The following is a 20,926-nucleotide window of genomic DNA, read 5'->3' as shown; positions in this document are numbered from 1 at the left end:
AAGTGCAGGAAACGGCTGCTAGAGTAAAATTCTGGTAAATATGGGAATGAATGGAATCAGGAAAACAAATGAATAGATCCGTTTTAGAAAGAAGACAGACATATTCCCAGAAATGAGAGGAAAAGAGTGAATAGATGAAGATGTGGAGAAAACATTAGTTAGAGAAAGAAGTTGAAGAACTAACTTGCCAGATAAAATATGGGACACCTAGTTAATTTGAATTTCATGAACACTGAATACTTTTATCTTCCTGACCCAGGGATCGAACCCAGGTCTCCTGCATTGTAGACAGACACTTTACTGTCTGAGCCACCAGGGAAGTCACTTTTTAGTAAAAGTATCTTCTAAATATCATGTAGGAGATACCTATACTTTTGAAAATGATTGATTGTTTATTTGAAGATCAATTTTAATTAGGTTCTTTATTTTTCTTGCCTAATATGACAACTCTATAAAGGGGTACACTTTTTCATGATCAGTGAAACCAGCTATATGAAAATTTACCCAGATAAAGACTTTTGAAGACATGGATACATGAGAATTGAAATGAATGTAACAGCCATGGTAAAGAAAAGTTTTGTGATCTATTCTGGATAGAATTTTTAAACAGTTAGGTGGGAAACACTGATTTTTTAAGTCAAATGTTGATCATCCCTGGTGTTAAGAAATTAATTCAAATACTGAAGGTTCTTTGCAATTTTATCTTCCAGTAGGTCAGCATCTAGCATTACTCTTCATTATTATTCTCCACATCTAATTTCCCTCAATTAAGAGACCAGAATCTGTTCCTTCAGCATCCCTGACACATAAGAAAATATAATTCTTTTGGTCATAACCCCAAGTCCAAGCAGCGCATTTAACTATTCTCCAGAGTATGCTGTGCTCTGATTCAAAGGCTTTCCAGTATTCTTCTAAAAATCACTTTCTGCACTGTTTCCTAATGCATTGTTTCATTCTGCCTGGAAATTTTCCTTTTCATCAGGTGGCCACTTTGAAACCTTTCTAGCTACCTACCTGATTCTGCTGATTCTGGTTAATTAACAGCTTCTAGTCTGACCAGTCCCAAGCATCTCTATAATCATAAATGTTCCCTCTTGCATCCTCATCCATTGCATCACATATCCTGAAAGCCCAGGTTTTAAAATATCATATCTCCTCACACCTCCATCCCTAGGATCATCACTTCAATGTCTGGCACAAGGAATTAATTTCTTCAATATTTGCTGGCTACCCAGTCACCATACCTCAGGATGTCAAACCACCAGTCAGTAACAGCTTTGTTATATTTTAAAATTTCCATTTAACGTCAAAAGAGACATATTTAATAGATAAAGTTCAGAAACTATAGATGTAGAATGAGGAGATATACTGAAACTCTCAAATCACATCACAGAATATCTCCATGACTATTTGTCATGTAAAACCCTAATTATAAATGAACTATCAGGATAGGCTACCCACTCCAGTATTCTTGAACTTCCCTCGTGGCTCACTTGGTAAAGAATCTACCTGCAATGCAGGAGACCTGGGTTCAATCCCTGGTTTGGGAAGATTCCTTGGAGAAGGTAATGGCTACCCACTCCAGTATTCTGGCCTGGAGAATTTCATGGACTCTATAGTCCATGCAGTTGCAAATTGTTGGACACAACTGAGCAACTTTCACTTTCACTATCAAGGAAGGTAGCCCTTGAGAGATTAAATTCTGAGAAGACTCTTAAGTCCAATTTGGTTTAAAAGCACCTGATTCAACCTACCCAACGGTTCTTGTTTTCGTTCATATCTTCTGGTAACTTTGTATTAACATTCAGTTCAGTTCAGTTCAGTCGCTCAATCGTTCTGATACTTTGCGACCCAATGATTGCAGCACGCCAGGCCTCCCTGTTCATCACCAACTCCCCGAGTTCACTCAAACTCACATCCATCGAGTCAGTGATGCCATCCAGCCAACTCATCTTCTGCTGTCCCCTTCTCCTCCTGCCCCCAATCCCTCCCAGCATCAGAGTGTTTTCCAATGAGTCAACTCTTCGCATGAGGTGGCCAAAGTACTGGAGCTTCAGCTTTAGCATCATTCCTTCCAAAGAACACCCAGGTCTGATCTCCTTTAGAATGGACTGGTTGGATCTCCTAGCAGCCCAAGGGACTCTCAAGAGTCTTCTCCAATACCACAGTTCAAAAGCATCAATTTTGGGCACTCAGCTTTCTTCACAGTCCAACTCTCACATCCATACATGACTACTGGAAAAACCATAGCCTTGACTAGACGGACCTTTGTTGGCAAAGTAATATCTCTGCTTTTGAATATGCTATCTAGGTTGGTCATAACTTTCCTTCCAAGGAGTAAGCGTCTTTTAATTTCACGGCTGCAATCACCATCTGCAGTGATTTTGGAGCCCAAAAAACCAAAGTCTGACATTGGTTCCACTGTTTCCTCATCTATTTCAATGAAGTGATGGCACCAGATGCCATGATCTTAGTTTTCTGAATGTTGAGCTTTATGCCAACTTTTTCACTCTCCTCTTTCACTTCCACCAAGAGGCTTTTTAGTTCCTCTTCACTTTCTGCCATAAGGGTGGTGTCATCTGCATATCTGAGGTTATTGATATTTCTCCTGGCAATCTTGATTCCAGCTTGTGCTTCCTCCAGCCCAGCGTTTCTCATGATGTACTCGGCATATAAGTTAAATAAGCAGGGTGACAATATACAGCCTTGATGTACTACTTTTCCTATTTGGAACCAGTCTGTTGTTCCATGTCCAGTTAGAACATGTTGTTCTAACTGCTGCTTCCTGACCTGCATATAGGTTTCTCCAGAGGCAGGTCAGGTGGTCTGGTATTCCCATCTCTTTCAAAATTTTCCACAGTTTATTGTGATCCACACAGTCAAAGGCTTTGGCAAAAATAGATGTTTTTCTGGAACTGTCTTGCTTTTTTCATGATCCAGCGGATGTTGGCAATTTGATCTCTGGTTCCTCTGCCTTTTCTAAAACCAGCTTGAAAATCTGGAGGTTCACAGTTCACGTATTACTGAAGCCTAGCTTGGACAATCTTCAGCATTACTTTACTAGCGTGTGAGATGAGTGCAATTGTGTGGTAGTTTGAACATTCTTTGGCATTGCCTTTCTTTGGGAATTGAATGAAAACTGACCTTTTCCAGTCCCGTGACCACTGCCAAGTTTTCCAAATTTGTTGGCATATTGAGTGCAGCACTTTCACAGCATCATCTTTCAGGATTTGAAATAGCTCAACTGGAATTCCATCACCTCCACTAGCTTTGTTCATAGTGATGCTTCCTAAGGCCCACTTGACTTCACATTCCAGGATGTCTGGCTCTAGGTGAGTGATCACACCATCATGATTATCTTGGTCATGAAGATCTTTTTTATACAGATCTTCTGTGTATTCTTGCCACGTCTTCTTAATATCTTCTTTCTGTTAGGTCCATACCATTTCTGTCCTTTATCGAGCCCATCTTTGCATGAAATGTTCCCTGGGTATCTCTAATTTTCTTGAAGAGATCTCTAGTCTTTCCCATTCTGTTGTTTTCCTCTATTTCTTTGCATTTATCACTGAGGAAGGCTTTTTCATCTCTTGCTATTCTTTGCAACTCTGCATTCATATGCTTATATCTTTCCTTTTCTCCTTTGCTTTTCGCTTCTCTTCTTTTCACAACTATTTGTAAGCCCTCCCAGAGAGCCATTTTGCTTTTTCACATTTCTTTTTCCTGGGGATGGTCTTGATCCCTGTCTCCTGTACAATGTCATGAACCTCCATCCACAGTTCATCAGATACTCTATCTATCAGATCTAGTCCTTAAATCTATTTCTCACTTCCACTGTATAATCATAAGGGATTTGATTTAGGTCATACCTGAATGGTCTAGTGGTTTTCCCTACTTTCTTCAATTTAAGGCAGAATTTGGCAATAAGGAGTTCATGATCTGAGCCACAGTCAGCTCCCGGTCTTGTTTTTGCTGACTGTATAGAGCTTCTCCATCTTTGGTTGCAAAGAATATAATCAATCTGATTTTGGTGTTGACCATCTGGTGATGTCCATGTGTAGAGTCTTCCCTTGTGTTGTTGGAAGAGGGTGTTTGCTCTGACCAGTGTGTTCTGTTGGCAAAACTCTATTTTTCTATGCCCTGCTTCATTCCGTACTCCAGGGCCAAATTTGCCTGTTATTCCAGGTGTTTCTTGACTTCCTACTTTTGCATTCCAGTCACTTATAATGAAAAGAACATCTTTTTTCGGTGTTAGTTCTGAAAGGTCTTGTAGGTCTTCATAGAATTGTTCAACTTCAGCTTCTTCAGCGTTACTGGTTGGGGCATAGGCTTGGATTACCATGATATTGAATGGTTTGCCTTGGAAATGAACAGGGATATTCTGTCATTTTTGAGATTGCATCCAAGTACTGCATTTCGGACTCTTTTGTTGACCATGATGGCTACTCCATTTCTTCTGAGGGATTCCTGCCCACAGTAGTAGATATAATGGTCATCTGAGTTAAATTCACCCATTCCAGTCCATTTTAGTTCTCTGATTTCTAGAATGTCGACACTCACCCTTGCCATCTCTTGTTTGACCACTTCCAATTTGCCTTGATTCATGGACCTGACATTCCAGGTTCCTATGCAATATTGCTCTTTACAGCATCAGACCTTGCTTCTATCACCAGTCACATCCAAAACTGGGTATTGTTTTTGCTTTGGCTCCATCCCTTCATTCTTTCTGGAGTTATTTCTCCACTGATCTCCAGTGGCATATTGGGCACCTACCGACCTGAGAAGTTCCTCTTTCAGTATCCTATCATTTTGCCTTTTCATACTGTTCATGGCATTCTCAAGGCAAGAATACTGAAGTGGTTTGCCATTCCCTTCTCCAGTGGACCACATTCTGTCAGATCTCTCCACCATGACCCACCCATCTTGGGTGGCCCCACACCGCATGGGTTAGTTTCATTGAGTTAGACAAGGCTGTGGTCCATGTGATTATATTGACTATTTTTCTGTGATTATGGTTTCAGTATGTCTGCCCTCTGATACCCTCTCGCAACACCTACTGTCTTACTTGGGTTTCTCTTACCCTGGACATGGGGTATCTCTTCACAGCTGCTTCTAGCAAAGCGCAGCCGCTGCTCCTTACCTTGGACCAGGGGTATCTCCTCACCACCGCCGCTCCTGACCTTGAGCGGGGAGTAGCTCCTCTTGGCCCTCCTGTGCTGGTGCAGCCACCGCTCCTTGTATTAACATTAATGATACTCAATCCCATAACATATAATTGAACTATTCATGATGCATTAATCTTCTCTTTAGATTACTAGGGGCTTCCCTTGTGGCTCAGCTGGTAAAGAATCTGCCTGCAATGTGGGAGACCTGGGTTTAATCCCTGAGTTGGGAAGATTCCCTGGAGTAGGGGATGGCTACCCTCTCCAGTATCCTGGCCTGGAGAATTTCATGGACTGTATATACTCTATGGGGTCACAAAGACTCAGACATAACTGAACAACTTTCACTTTCACTTTGGATTAGTAGAAAGTGATGATTCATCTGCAAGAAAAATCAAACTTTTATTATATCAGGCCTTAAAAAAAAAATCATAGATTTTCAAGACATTTGAATACTGTCCTCTTTATCTTTACCCTTTTCATCTGAATGCCAAACTCAGAGAAATGCAATTAAGGTATACATATTTTAGAATGCATTTTAAATCAAATGTCAATAATACCAGGTGGCAAAATTTCATTTCTCAAGTTTTTTGAGAGGAATTACAATAATTTGTAATTGTATAAAATACATCCAATTTAACATATCTAAAACATTATCTAGTAAACTTAAAATCAGAACCTTAGAAAATTTTGTGTGAAAAGCAGCATGAAGTGTCACCAGGTTCTCACGTCCAGCATCCACATCCATCAAGAGTGGTGTTACTCCAGTTACACATAGGTGTCATGCCATTTAAATGACATTTTCTTGATGTGGAAGAAATAAATTTTTAATTTCAAGTTATCTTTTCCTGTGTGTGCAGGGTGGAATATGAAAGAGAATCTGTTATCAGTTCATATTCATATATACTAGAATATAATATAGGTTATTTGTTTAACATGAAACTATAGTTGTATTTAAGTGAAATAAGCTATCACCAGTAGGCGGCTGCAAGAGCTCCGACATCATATAAGCACTTGTAAGAAAACTGGAATGAGGATCGTCAGGGATGAGGGACCTGGGTTTTACTCCCAGGTTTACCATTATTTCATTATGTAGCCTTAAGCAAGTTCATTTATTTCTTATGGACCTCAATATCCTCAAATATAAAATAAAGACTTGGGTTAAATCCATGGATTTTAAACATGGTTTTAAAATTAAGAAAGCTAGTTTAAAACAAAATCTTACCAAGAAATAAAAACAAATATGATAAAAGAAAAAAATTTTGGTTGAATAGTGGAGATGAAAGGGGACAGCCCCAAATCATCCTCAAACTTTCTTTTGATAATGCTTAACTCTCACTCCTGGGAAACTCACACACCTTTATTATTACATATATTTTTATTCATATTTTAACTATAGCACTATGTAAACTCTCAAATAATCTCTTTATTTATCAGGTAGTTATTACATTAGATGCAAATATACTACAATAAAGATAATATCTGATACTGCACTGAGTTAATATAAATTTAATAATAGTGGTTCAGGATTCAATGTTGGGGCCAAAATAAAACCCTGGAGATGACCTATAAATATGAGAGCTGATTATCATTTTAGTTAAGGGAAATTTTGAGTTGGTCAGATATGATAGGTAAGGAATACACAGCAAATGAAACTAAAGAAGAGGCAAGGCAGACTTTGTCAAGAAAAGACCACAAGGGAGCATCATGAGAAAAAAGTAGGCTTGGCCCTAACTTTTGTGGGGTCCATCAAACTGTAAATTCAGGCCCACATATCACATGCCTAAATATTTAAGAGTTACTAAACAACAGGTTTTGGGGCTTCCCAGATGGCTCAGTGGTAATGAATCCACCTGCCAAGCAGGAGACACAGGTTCAATTCCTGAGTCTGGAAGATCCTCTGAAGAAGGAAATGGCAACCCACTCCAGTATTCTTGCCTGAGAAATCCCATGGATAAAGGAGCCTGGTGCACTCCAGTTCATGGCATCGCAAAAAGTCAGACAGGTCTTAGCAACTAAACAAGAGCAATCAACAGTTTAAGTCAAAATTATGTAAATCATTACTTTTTTCCCTACATGTGAGAATTTTCTCAACAAATGCTAGAAACAGTAGTAATTTTTAATAATAACCACGTCGGTGGTGGTCAGAAACTATGACCTTCTGCCTAGTCTCCCTAACCCTCATTACTACAAATGTGTCTACGTCGATGAAGCCATAACTCTGATGTTAAATTCCTTGATCCCCATATTACTTAGAGGGGATCTGTTTTCCTGATTAAATCCAGATGGATATGCTATTTTTATGGAAAATATTCTAGGATAATAGAATCTTAAGAATAGGAACTAGAATTGGTTCTTTGATTAAAGACAGTAATGACACTACAATGATTCAAGGTTGGAGAATTGAGAAGACTCAAAAGACTTTTCAGTGTACACTCACCTAAAGTATATGAAAAGAGAGAGCATGTGGTAAAAGGAAAAAAGTGAGCACTGGAAGCATAAGGGCTGAGAGATTTCCAGGCACAATTGCCCAGGTTCCTGTTTCACCAGCACAGGAGCAGCTTCATTTCTGGATTCTGAACCTCCAACAGTGATGTGGATATAAGTGAGTATTCTAAATAGCTTCAGGAGAGATAAGGCAAGAGTTTCCAGAGGGATCTTCTACACCCTATTCATTACATAGACGAAGCCCAGCTATGGATCTGGCTAAATCTGGGGTAAGTTATCAATATGCATATCCCTGAAAACTATTTTTAAAAAGCTGATCCTCACCAGCATCAAGAGAATTTTGAGCTTTTAACAGCAAATAAAAGATCACTCATCTCACACACTAGCAAAGTAACACTCAAAATTCTCCAAGCCAGGCTTCAACAATACATGAATCATGAACTTCCAGGTGTTCAAGTTGGATTTAGAAAAGGCAGAGGAACCATAGGTAAAATTGCCAACATCTGCTGGATCATTGCAAAAGCAAGAGAATTCCAGAAAAACATCTACTTCTGCTTTATTGACTATGCCAAAGCCTTTGACTGTGTGGATCACAATAAACTGTGGAAAATTCTGAAAGAGATGGGAATACCAGACCACCTGACCTGCCTCTTGAGAAATCTGTATGCAGGTCAGGAAGCAAGAGTTAGAACCGGACATGGAACAACAGACTGGTTCCAAATAGGGAAAGGAGTACGTCAAGATGCAGGCACTCTGCATATGAGAAACACTGGGCTGGAGGAAGCACAAGCTGGAATCAAGATTGTCGGGAGAAATATCAATAACCTCAGATATGCAGATGACACCAGCCTTATGGCAGAATGCAAAGAAGAACTAAAGAGTCTCTTGATAAAAGTGAAAGAGGAGAGTGAAAAAGTTGGCTTAAAGCTCAATATTCAGAAACCTAAGATCATGGCATCCAGTCCCATCACTTCATGCCAAATAGATGGGGAAAAAATGAAAACAGAGACAGACTTTATTTTGGGGGGCTCCAAAATCACTGCAGATTGTGACTGCAGCCATGAAATTAAAAGACGCTCTTTGGAAGAAAAGCTATGACCAACCTAGGCAGCATATTAAAAGGCAGAGACATTACTTTGCCAACAAATGTCCATCTAGTCAAAGCTATGGTTTTTTCAGTAGTCATGTATGGGTGTGAGAGTTGGGCTATAAAGAAAGCTGAGTGTCTAAGAATTGATGCTTTCAAACTGTGGTACTGGAGAAGACTCTTGAGAGTCCCTTGGACTACAAGGAGATCCAGGCAATCAATCCTAAAGGAAATCAGTCCTGAATATTCATTGGAAGGACTGATGCTGAAGCTGAAACTCCAGTACTTTGGCCACCTGATGTGAAGGGTCAACTCATTGGAAAAGACCCTGAGGCTGGGAAAGATTGAAGGGGGGAGGACAAGGGAATGACAGATGATGAGATGGGGCATCACCGACACAATGGACATGAGTTTGAGTAGTCTCCAGGAGTTGGTGATGGACATGGAAGCCTGGCGTGCTGCAGTCCATGGGGTCACAAAGAGTTGGACGTGACTGAGCAACTGAACTGAACTGAGTAAAAGATCACTAGTTAGCCTTCTTCCTCTTAACCTTGCCTAAGTATCAATACCAGACTTTCAGATTTCTCAGAGATAAGCAGAGGTATGTCCCAGTCCCACTATAACATAACTGTATCTTACAAAGACCCTATTGGCACTGGATAATAAGATACTGGTAGTCCATGACAAGCAGTAATAACACCAAAAGAAAAACTGCTTTTCTGGAGGGACTGCAGAGATCCATGTCACTATCAGGACTTGAAAGATGTGGGCAAGGTTATACCTATCACATATCCATTCCACTCACCTATTTGGGCTATGCCGAAGCCAGATGCATCTTAGAGAATTATAGTAGATTATAATAAATTAATCCAAAGACAGCTGCTGCTCCAGGAAATCAACACAACCTCTATTACTTGATGTGTAGCTACAGATCTGATTTTTTTTTCTCTCTATTCCTTTAACAAAGGAATAGTGTATTGCTACTCCTTATTTTAGGAATATATTAACTTTCCAGCTTACTGCTTTAATCTAGGCTATAAAGAATTTGGTTATTTGGCCATTCCATAGATCATGACAGCAGTTCAACTCACTGAGTGTTGATTGACCTGGTGAGCAGAAAGTAGATTCTTTACCATCAGAGCCACCAGGGAAGCCCCAACAAATACTCTAGATCAGTATTATTCTAAGTGCAGTCTCCAATGGAGACTAGAAAATTTTATGTGCTAATTTTCAATGAGTTAAGTAGAGAAATTTAGACTAAGAATTTATGTTTTATAGCAGTTTGACAGCATGATGTTATGCTTGTTCTGTGCTTAGCCACTCAGTCGTGTCCAGCTCTTTGCAACCCCATGGACTGTAACCCTCCAGGCTCCTCTGTCCATGGGGATTCTCCAGACAAGAATACTGCAGTAAGTTGCCATGCCCTCCTCCAGGGGATCTTCCCGACCCAGGGATTGAACCCAGGTCTCCCGCATTGCAGGCAGATTATTTACCATCTGAGCCACCAAGGAAGACCATAATTTTATGCTTATTGAACCCAATATTTAAAAGTAAACTTTTATTTTCTGTCTTTATCATCTTATTCTTAGTTATTCATTTTTACTCATTTTTACAAAAGTAGCAGTCTGAAATGGATTGCAAATTTAAAAAGAGAAAACCATACCACAGATAGTTAGGGAAGTATTGCCCAAAAACTGCAATCAAACTACGAGGAACCTGTCTTCATACAACTCGTGAACTAAGAACATTTTTTTACATTTTAAAATAATAGTGAAAAACCAAACCAAACAAACAAAAAGGAAGAACATGTGGCAGAGAATGCTACATGGTCTGCAAAGCCTAAAATAATTACTCTTTAGCTCTTTACAGAACATTTTTCTAACCCCTACCACAGATACCTTGGTAAGACACACATATGAAAAAGCATAAGAAATAAACCCCTCAATACTTTAGGATTCTGTAACTTCAGTAAGGTTTCTGGAGTTTCAGTGCATGTCAATATACCAGCTCTGAGGTGAAGGACAAGTTGGTACATCTGGCATCCACTACCACCAAGGCCTATTGGGCACCTGAGTTTTAAAGGCAACGTATGTCAGATTTGGTCATGAACGTGGCTTGGACACATTTACCAAGTAATTAGTAAGATTTCTAGTTGTTAGTTGAGCCCAAAGAGCAGGCTCTGCCATGGTGCCACACTTCTGTGTAAGCCTTTCTGCCACTCGTGCCATATGATGTAGCAGCCTCAGTGGAACATGAAGCACCTGTGATAGGGATGGTATATGGGGCCTTTGGCAGGACCTTATTGATGAATTACTCTGCAGACCTGGGATACTAGAGTAAATTGTGCTCTTTCCTACAGAAAACCACTCTCCTGTACATGGGCCCTGAAGAGCTGATGGTGGCCACAGAGTTACTATGTAAACTGAACTACTCATTATAAGCTGAATGCTATATGAACCACCAACTCATAAAGATTGATGTGACAGCAATCCATCATCAAGTAGAAGTGGTATGTGCAAGACTGGGCTCCAAAAGAAAGGCTTATAGGAGCTTCCACGAGCTAGTGATTTAGACTCTTGTGGTGCCTGTTCAGGTTGCATTGCCTCTTCTCCTTTACCTCATCTCATGTCCTCATGCAAAAGGGAGGGGCATATGTATACTTATGGCTGATTGATGTTGTTGTACGGAAGAAGCCAGCACAACACTGTAAAGCAATTATCCTCCAATTAAAATACATTTTAAAATAAAATAAAAATAATTTTAAAAAAGACTCCCCTATGACCACTTCATTGAGAAGGGAAACTAGTTGGGCATGACTTACAATTGGTTCCAGAAGATAATCTAAAACTATTCAAAAGTAGATGGAAGTAGTAGTACTGAAGGAAAGCTATTTAAGGGACAGCGTCCTTGAGGTAGGCTTTTGAGCAGTTACAATCTTAAGTTAGGTATGCCTCAAAGATAAGATTACCTGGAAAATAAAAGTATAAGTCTACACTTATCTATATGTAGTCACTTACAATTTAGCTAAATGACCAGAGATTTGAAAATAACGAGACTCAAAAACTGGAAAAGCTGCTTGGGAGAAGGGGCATGTGGATGAATCTTTCAAAATGGGCACAAAATGTGGAGGATATTCATGTGACATGCAACAATACAAGAGAAAACACAGCAGAGGAGACACAACAATTAGATGGGCAAAGTGTCCCATTCTATGAAAATCAACCATGGCTGGAGATTAAACATATGAGTTTTCATTCCCCGTAGCTGATATAGCTATATCCACTGCTGAAGGAGCACTTTATCAGCAACATGGATACCAATTCTGAGTCTCCACAAGGCAAAAAACTATGATATACTTGCTGAGGGCAAAGGGGTTATGGATAGTGCAAGTGGGAAATTATGAATACTAACCACAGCCAGTTGTACTCTTGCCTGGAAACTCCCATGGACAGAGGAGCCTGGTAGGCTGCAGTCCATGGGGTCTCTAAGAGTCAGACACGACTGAGCGACTTCACTTTAGCTTTTCATTTTCATGCATTGGAGAAGGAAATGGCAACCCACTCCAGTGTTCTTGCCTGGAGAATCCCAGGAACAGGGGAGGCTGGTGGGCTGCCATCTATGGGGTCGCACAGAGTTGGACACGACTGAAGTGACTTAGCAGCAGCAGCAACCACAGCCATTTGACAAGTTGCAGGAAAAAAATGGCTAGTAACTGTCCATATTTTCTTTATTCTTTTATATATATATATATATATATACACACACACACATATGTATTTGTATAAATTAAGTTTCTCATATATTCTCAATTATGAAATTAAAAATATGCTCATGGTGGTCAACTCTGTATTTTAATATCCAAGTCATAGATTATCAGAAATGGATAGAGTGGCAGATGAGCCTTCCTGCCTTATCTTTGGGGAAAATGAATGTGTCTGTACATGAATTAAGGTGAGTTGCCTCACAGTAGTTGAAAGCAAGGCATTATGTTTGTCTTTACTCAGAACTTAAATATTTAAGAAGAAATGTTACACCTGGATGTTGCATTGATACAAGGGTGATTGTATTGAACTACCATTTGTCACTTCAGCACTGCCCCTATTCCTCTCCTATGCATTGCAGAGTAGTAGCCAGGAACAATATATTTTAGAAGTCTCAACTTTGTATGGTTCTGAATTAGAGATGGATGGTGAAAGAAACTCATGTGATATTTTGCAGGCAGAATGGAGAAGAAGTCATTATTCTTGTGGGTTGTTGGTAACAAGATTCATGGGTACAAGGAGAATATCCACTGACTTCCCAGGCATACCAGGTGCATCCACATTGTCGCTGCTTGCTGGTTGCTAGAAGCTTTCTTAGAGCTACTGAGATTGCAGCAAATCCCAATTAATCCTTTAAGAATAGTATGCCTTAGAGCCTGCAGCTGGTTCTTAATGACTATTTTTCTGACCTTCAAGCTACAGACTTCCAACATCCACTGTTTCAGCTCTTCCCACAATCATGGCAACTTTAATTCCTTTCATTGATGTTTTTTCTCATAATACCTAGAATGGTTCCTGATTAAACCCAGACTGATAGAAATTACTTGTCTTTTCTTTTATCTATGTAAGTTTGCCCTCAAATTCTCTCTGATTTCTAAATCTGTGACACCAGCAGTATCATGTCTCACAAATCTTTATAGCACTTGGAGTTGACAACCGTCTATTTTGAAAATATAGGGCAAGATATGGAGAAGTAGTTTTCTGAGGCCTAAATGGTACTGGTCATGAGAATGGATGCTCATTGTTTCAGTATGAACTGTGCCAGTATGAGTCCTGCATCCCAGGTGACAGAAATAACCACACTTTTTTAGATAAATGTACTCTGTGTGTGTTTCCATGATACACGAGGCCCTCTAAAATGCAGGGCCTTATCCCAACCTGAAAGCAGTTCTAAGAGCAAGGAAAACTAAGAAGTAAACTTGTGTAGATGCTATATATTCTGGTCTACATGTTAACATCACTTTAAAAACTATCACAGTCAGAAACCAGGATGCATTGTTTACGTATTTATGTAAAGCCACTGAAATACAGGGAGTGATTTATTCATGTTGTTCCATATATAGAAGCAACCTACACAAAATTAGTCACAAGAGCACTAAGTCACACTCTCTGTCACTTACATCAAAGGCCAAAGGAACATGCTCAGTGTGATTCATTGATGGTAAAAAGGCCTACAGATTGTATTAAGCCTTCTAGAATTATGTATTAGAAATGCTTATGATAAATATGCTCAAAATAGTCAACTGAGAAACCAACCAACTGACATATATGCTGCAGTGCATTTGTTGGACACTTCCCACTGAATCAGAGTTATCTAAGCCTACACAGAAGACATCAATTGCCATCCCAGCCATAAAGAAGATTTCAGATTCATTTTAATCCTAAGATTAAACAGATAGAAAAGATGCTGAGAGATCTTCAAGTTCATCAAGGTTAGACTTAAATTGCTCCAAGGAGAACAAAATTCAATCTCTTTAGACTCTCTAGGGAAGGGATATTCAACTTCCCCTGCTACCATTCTCACTATTTGGATGTGACTTTAACCTAAATCAGTTCCATTGCTATTTCCTGTCCTTTGTTCCCAAGTACACAAGGACAGTTTGTATTCTCTTTGTCAATGAATGGTTTGAGACTGATTGATTTATATATACATAAAATACCTATGTGATCCTGAAGCCTACATTGATTTCTTCAACAGTCAATTTACGAGTACCTCCTAGGTTATTATGGTTGCTGTGCTAGATATTAAGAAACAAAAGCAAAGAAAAGGAGCTCATAATCTAGATTGTGAACCAAAACACTGCCTTTAACCTTTGGAGCTCTTTATGGTTTATAAACTCTTTTCATTCTCTTGATAATATTTGAACTCATAAAATCTTCTAATATCTTTCAGGATTACTCTATCAGTAATATGACATGAGACATAATGAAGAGGTGAGGGTTCTTGAATGTTAGCCCATACCTTTCAATTCTTTATTCAAGGCTCCTTTTATTATGCCTGTTTTATGAAATTTTTATGAAAACTTTTCTTCAAATGAAAACTGAAACAATAGCCCAGCATATTTGAAATCCCAGTCTGGGCCCAACTGCTGCATTTAGTCAAACCAGATATCAATCTTGCCACCCAATATATTCATCCTGTACACTGATTATTAAAAAAAAAAAAAAAGCACACTCGTCCAAAGTTTAGTGAATATTATAGGTTTTCTGAACATTTCACGGGAAAATGAAAGAGAGGGTGCAGATTATTTACTATGACTTAGTAAAGAACTGCATTCAACAATTTCCCCAAGTTTTTTGATACCCACTTAGCCAATCAGTGGTCCTTTCTTTCCTGTTGGCCACTCCCTCTGGCTTTCCTCTAGCTTCCTCTGCCTTGAAACAGCACATGCACACAGCCAGCTCTAAAATTCACACTACCCACAGGTGACCCTCACTCCTTTATGCAGTGGTCCAGAAAGGTGTAGTCAATTTCCCATTTTGACCCGAGTGCTTTCATTAGAGGTTATCTGATTGTGAATAACAAAACATACCCTCAAAATTTCTTTAACAACAATACGAGTTATGACCACTTTACTTCCATAAGGGACTAAATCAGATAGTGAGAAACCAAGTCACAGGTTACTTTGCAATGTTTCTAAGACCCAATTCTGTGGCTGCCCCATTACTATCACCTTCTGTAGAATAGTTTTATCTTTTCCCAGTAGAATATATTTCCCTATGGAAGGCAGAAAGCACTTTACTTTAAACATCCACCAGAGATTGACAACAATTTCCATATCCAGTGAGAGAAAATCTGATTGACTCAGCATATGCCAGTCAGGTTATATGTCCAGTAAACCATGGCTAAAGTCATATAACCCATTCTCTATCCAGAAGAGGGTGATACAGATCCACTATCAAGAAGGGCATTGGAGAAGTCCCTGGTGGTCCAGTGGTTAGCACTCCCTGCTTCCACTGACAAAGGTGTGGGTTCAATCCTGGTCAAGGAACTAAGATCACACAAGCCTCATGGCAGGGCCAAAAAAAAAAAAAAAAAAAACTCCGGGATGCAAATGGTACTCTTAAACATATACTTAAGTCATAATTCAAAGCCTATAATTCTGAATTTGAGATCAATATTTATATAGTCAGTCAATCAGTGCTTCAATAAACAAATACAAATTTCTGTTCTACAGAAAACTTCTCTATAGAGAAGAAACAAAACCCAACTATGTAGCCTGGCCAATGACAACTTGTCTACTGGAGAGTAAAGCATATATACAACTTAAGATTGACCATAGTGCTTCTCTAATACTGCTGCTACCGCTGCTAAGTCGCTTCAGTCGTGTCCGACTCTGTGCGACCCCATAGACGGCAGCCCACCAGGCTTCCCTGTCCATGGGATTCTCCAGGCAAGAACACTGGAGTGGGTTGCCATTTCCTTCTCCAATGCATGAAAGTGAAAAGTGAAAGTGAAGTCGCTCAGTCGTGTCCGACTCTAGCGACCCCATGGACTGCAGCCTTCCAGGCTTCTCCATCCATGGGATTTTCCAGGCAAGAGTACTGGAGTGGGGTGCCATTGCCTTCTCCGCTTCTGTAATAAGGATCTGTTATTTTATTTCTGTGAACCCTATGAAGTTCTTTATGATATTGTTTAAATATTGTTTGTAGTTTGTTGAGTCTAAAAATATATCCTATTCTAGATTATCTAGATAAATCCTTTCTTAAGTCTGATTGGTATTAATGTGGAAGGTGTGAAATGACCACCTAATTATTTAATAAAGTGTTTCTTACATTGAAATCCACAGATATATTGGGGGAATTTTGAGGTTATTCAAGTTTAAAAAGCATTGACATAAGATGAAAGTTGATAAGGCATTGTCATTTATCAAATCCCTCATATAAACCATATATTTTTAGAAAGATTTTATAAAATTTCACACTTAACCTTAAAATAATCACTTGAAGTTGGCAGTATTATCCTCACTTGTAGATAGTGAAGCTGAAGTCTATAAAAGCTAAGCCAGTGAGAATTTGCTATATGACACAGGGAGCTAAACCCAGTGCTCTGTGACAACCTAGAGGGGTGGGATGGGTTGGGGGTGGGTGTTTCAAGAGGGAGGGGACATATGTATACCTATGACTGATTCATGTTGATGTATGACAGAAACCAAAAAATACTGTACAGTAAGTATCCTCCAGTTAAAAATAAATTTTAAAAGTGCTCAGCAGTTTGCCCAAAGGTCACAGAGATGGTAAAGTTGAAGCCATAATGCTAACCAGAGTAGGTCTCATTTGTGTCCTTCTACAACACGCTGACTTAGGAGAGGGAACAATTACGTGCTCCATACTTTTATTTATGATATCTAGGTAGTTAGGAGGTAATTCTGACAGAATCAGAAAAGCTGAAAAGCATGAGGTACATGTAGAAAACAAAATATACTTGAATCCAGTAATGTAGCAAGGATGGAAGAAGTACTGCCAGATTTAGCAAACAAAAGTACTCAGTTAAATTTACATTTCATATGAATAATGAATCATTTTTATGGTATGAATATTTCCCATGCAGTATTTGGGATATATTTATACTAATACATTCTTTATCTGAAATTCAGATTAACTGGGCATATTGTTATCCAGCAACCCTCCATGAAAAGAAGTAGTTGAGGGTAAGCAGAAGAGGTAGGAAGTGGTAGAGATAAATGGAGCCAAAGGCTGTCAACTGACTAAGATTAGATTTCATTCTCCAGACATAGGGGAATCATTTGGGGTTTCTCAGAAAAACAGTGATATGATTGGATTTGTGCTTCAGGAAGATTAATCTGGCTGAGACAGGTAAAATTAGACAGGTAAAAATTAGAGACATGAAGAGTTGTGGTAGCAATTCAGAAGGAGGTATAGGGGCTGAATTGTGCTAGATGCAGTGGGGTAGAGGTGCCAGGGCGGATTTGAGTGACAGAATGGAGGTAGCATGATCAAACTGGGTAATCTCAAATCGGCTAGTGAAATTTGTCTATGTGGATTTGTAGAACTAACACCTTCAGGGAAAAAAAATATATATGTACCACTGTCAATATTCCTATTTTAAAACAAATACTTGAAATGCCTTTTGGATTGTTTCCCCCCACATTTGGATGACATTTTCTTCAGAAGCTATATAAATAGTTGAGACTCAATCTGGAGTTCCTCTGTAGAGTTCATGAAGTAGTTTTTCATCATGACAGTGAACCCAGAGCACACACTCAAGAGGTCTATGATGGATTAAGGACAGCTTTGAGCTGCCAGCGGGGATGAAAAACAGAAGAAGACTGAAGACTGCAGCACACCAGAGAGAAGTGTTACCTTTTGGTTGTTTTTTCATCAAGCTTGAAGTTTATCATTTGCTCCAGGACTCAATGTTTTCCACACGGGCACAGTACTTTCTAGTTACAGTGGAGGTACTCTCCAGAGGTCACCTAAGTTATCCATCAGGCCCAGTCGCCAGTTGTCACATGAGTATCATCCGGATACACACGCACTCTGAAAAAGAGAACAGAATGTGTTGGCAACAGTAGAATTTTTAAATCAATTTTAAATATTTATTCAGCTAATGTTTATTGCATACACACTATGCTCTACAGCAAGCTTAACAATTTAAAGCCCTTATGCCAAATCTGTGTTGTAGACTGTTTTTATAAATAAAGTTTTACTGGAACACAGTCACAAATACTTAGCTGCTTTCAAACCCCAATGGCAAAAACAGATGTCATGCCCTGCAGGATTAGCAAACTTTCCTAGAGACAAACAATAAATATTTGAGATTTTGTGGAGTCATTTGGTCTCCATCACAACTACTCTATTGTGCATTGTCAAACAAAAGTGGCCACAGACAATATGTAAGTGAATGGCCATGGCTGTATCCTCATACAATTTTATTTGCAAAAACAGGAGGTCAACCTGCAACCATAATTAGTCACTCCTTTGTCTAGACCATAGAATTATCTCCGAGAAAAAGCAATAATAAAATCTCCAAGAACTGGCTTTGTATTTTCAAATAACATTGGCTCAGTATTTTTATTTCTCTCCATTACTCTAGAAACAGAGGTTTGATAAAACATATTTTATTTCTGTTTTTCCATATCATGACTTACCTATATTGGATAATACAATTTCAACAGATCACAATTAAATCTCAAGTTCATGTTATTCTATTTTTTTCTCATTCAAATATTTATTTTATTATTATGTCTGTTGCAATAGAGAAAAGAAAACATCTTCATGCACTTCTCAAATTCATTTGACAACACACATTTTATGGTGTTTTGTTTTTATTTCAACATATTCTTGAGTAAATTGAATTTTTTTAAAACTGAGTTTGGATGTAGATTCCTCCTTATGAGGGACAATTGCTGGTAACTAGAGAGGAAAATATAATACCATTTAAAAGGTACACTCTGAATTTATCAATTGCTACATCTAGGTGATATCTGTTATACATGGAATAATAATTTATTAGTAAAAACCCAACCAGATACAGAAACTACTACAGTAATTTAATCAGGGGAACTTTAAAGAACTGTTAACTAGCACAAAGAAGATAAACATTTTACTAGTGAAAGGTAAAAGAACACCAAAGAATACAGGAAAACAAACATGAGATGCAGCCACTACCCATAGGGTTGAAGAATAGTGCCTAAGGAAGTAATAAACCCAGAAATGACCTTCACCAGGGTGAGATTCAGATATCACTGGAAGGCGGGGCTATGGCCCAAAAGATGGTCAGGTTTGCTGAGTTCCTGCAAGCTGAGGCTGGCAAACAAGAAAATAACCATTCAAACAACCACTCACAGGGGTGCCAGTTCGGAGAAGGCAATGGCACCCCACTCCAGTACTCTTGCCTGGAAAATCCCATGGGTGGAGGAGCCTGGTAGGCTGCAGTCCATGGGGTCGTGAAGAGTCAGACACGACTGAGCGACTTGACTTTCACTCTTCACTTTCATGCCCTGGAGAAGGAAATGGCAACCCACTCCAGTGTTCTTGCCTGGAGAATCCCAGGGACAGGGGAGCCTGGTGGGCTGCAGTCTATGGGGTCGCACAGAGTCGGACACGACTGAAGCGACTTAGCAGCAGCAGCAGCAGGGGTGCCAGTTAGACTTTTATGGAAGCCACCCATGAGGGCACCCACAGGACCTCCTAGAAAGCTGCCCACTGGGGCTTACTTGGGAACTGCCTACTAGGTTCCTGAGAAAACTATGTAGAAAGCCATTGATTGCCCAAGAGAACTATTGTGGAAACTGGAAGACGTGTTCCTAGACACCTATCCAGGGCCCTCTACTAAAGAGACCTAGAATTTGTGACTGACACAAATAATAATTTCATTTTGTATATATGGCCTGCAAAGCATCATTGCATCAATGCACTACGTTCTAGTAAGAATCTATTTCCATGTCTTGTATTTAAAGTCACCCACGTGCAAGGCAACTATTAATAAGCCTGGATGTACACTTGCATCTGGATGTAGTGTAGATGTATATTGTAAACTGCATGTTTGTGTCCGCTCAAATTCATATTTTGAAATCCTAACCTCCATCCTGCAGTGTGATTGGAAAGCAAGTCACTATTCCCAGAGTTTAGCCACACGGCAGGGCATGCAGTGTATTAATGTCCTGGGATCGAACCTGTGTCTACTGCAGCGGAAGCATGGAGTCTTTACCACTGAACCCTCAGGGAAGTCCAGGCCAATGATGTCTAAATTTTCATCTTTGCTAATGCATTTTCCTCTGACTTATTGCCCCCAACCCTTCAAAATAAAACATTTGATGAAATCCTGCCCAGCCTTTAAGGTTCAGTTTAAAGGCACTGCCTTCATTGTCTTCCCTATATTTCCCATCTAAAGCAGTTATCTCTCTTTTGTGCTTAGTCACTCAGTAGTGTCTGACTCTTTGCGACCCCATGGACTGTTGCCTGCCAGGTTCCTCTATCCATGGGGATTCTCCAGGCAATAATACTGGAGTGGGTTGCCATGCCCTTCTCCAGGGCATTTTTCCCAACCCAGGGATCAAACCCAGGTCTCCCACATTGCAGGGTTCTTTACTGACTGAACCACAAGGGAAGCCCACTGAGCCACAAAGGAAGCCCAATCTCTATTTTGGGGCCCCTAATATTATGTGTCAGTTTCTAAGTATTGAGTATATAGGTAAATAAGATAAAACTTGCCATACAGAGAGTCT

At 39.4% G+C, this 20,926-nt stretch overlaps 1 long non-coding RNA gene across 1 annotated transcript in view; it reads right to left on the bottom strand.

The window, feature by feature from the left end:
* The window catches only part of LOC123328424, a 154,773-nt gene that overhangs the window by 115,016 nt on the left and 18,831 nt on the right, over window positions 1-20,926 (bottom strand). The window contains exon 3 of the long non-coding RNA XR_006543240.2: window positions 18,060-18,234. This is a non-coding gene — a long non-coding RNA (uncharacterized LOC123328424). The remainder of the gene's footprint in view (window positions 1-18,059; window positions 18,235-20,926) is intronic.

The sequence above is a fragment of the Bubalus bubalis genome, chromosome 12, assembly GCF_019923935.1.
Source record: "Bubalus bubalis isolate 160015118507 breed Murrah chromosome 12, NDDB_SH_1, whole genome shotgun sequence".
NCBI classification, from domain to species: domain Eukaryota; kingdom Metazoa; phylum Chordata; class Mammalia; order Artiodactyla; family Bovidae; genus Bubalus; species Bubalus bubalis.
This window is presented reverse-complemented; position numbering and strand designations above follow the sequence as displayed.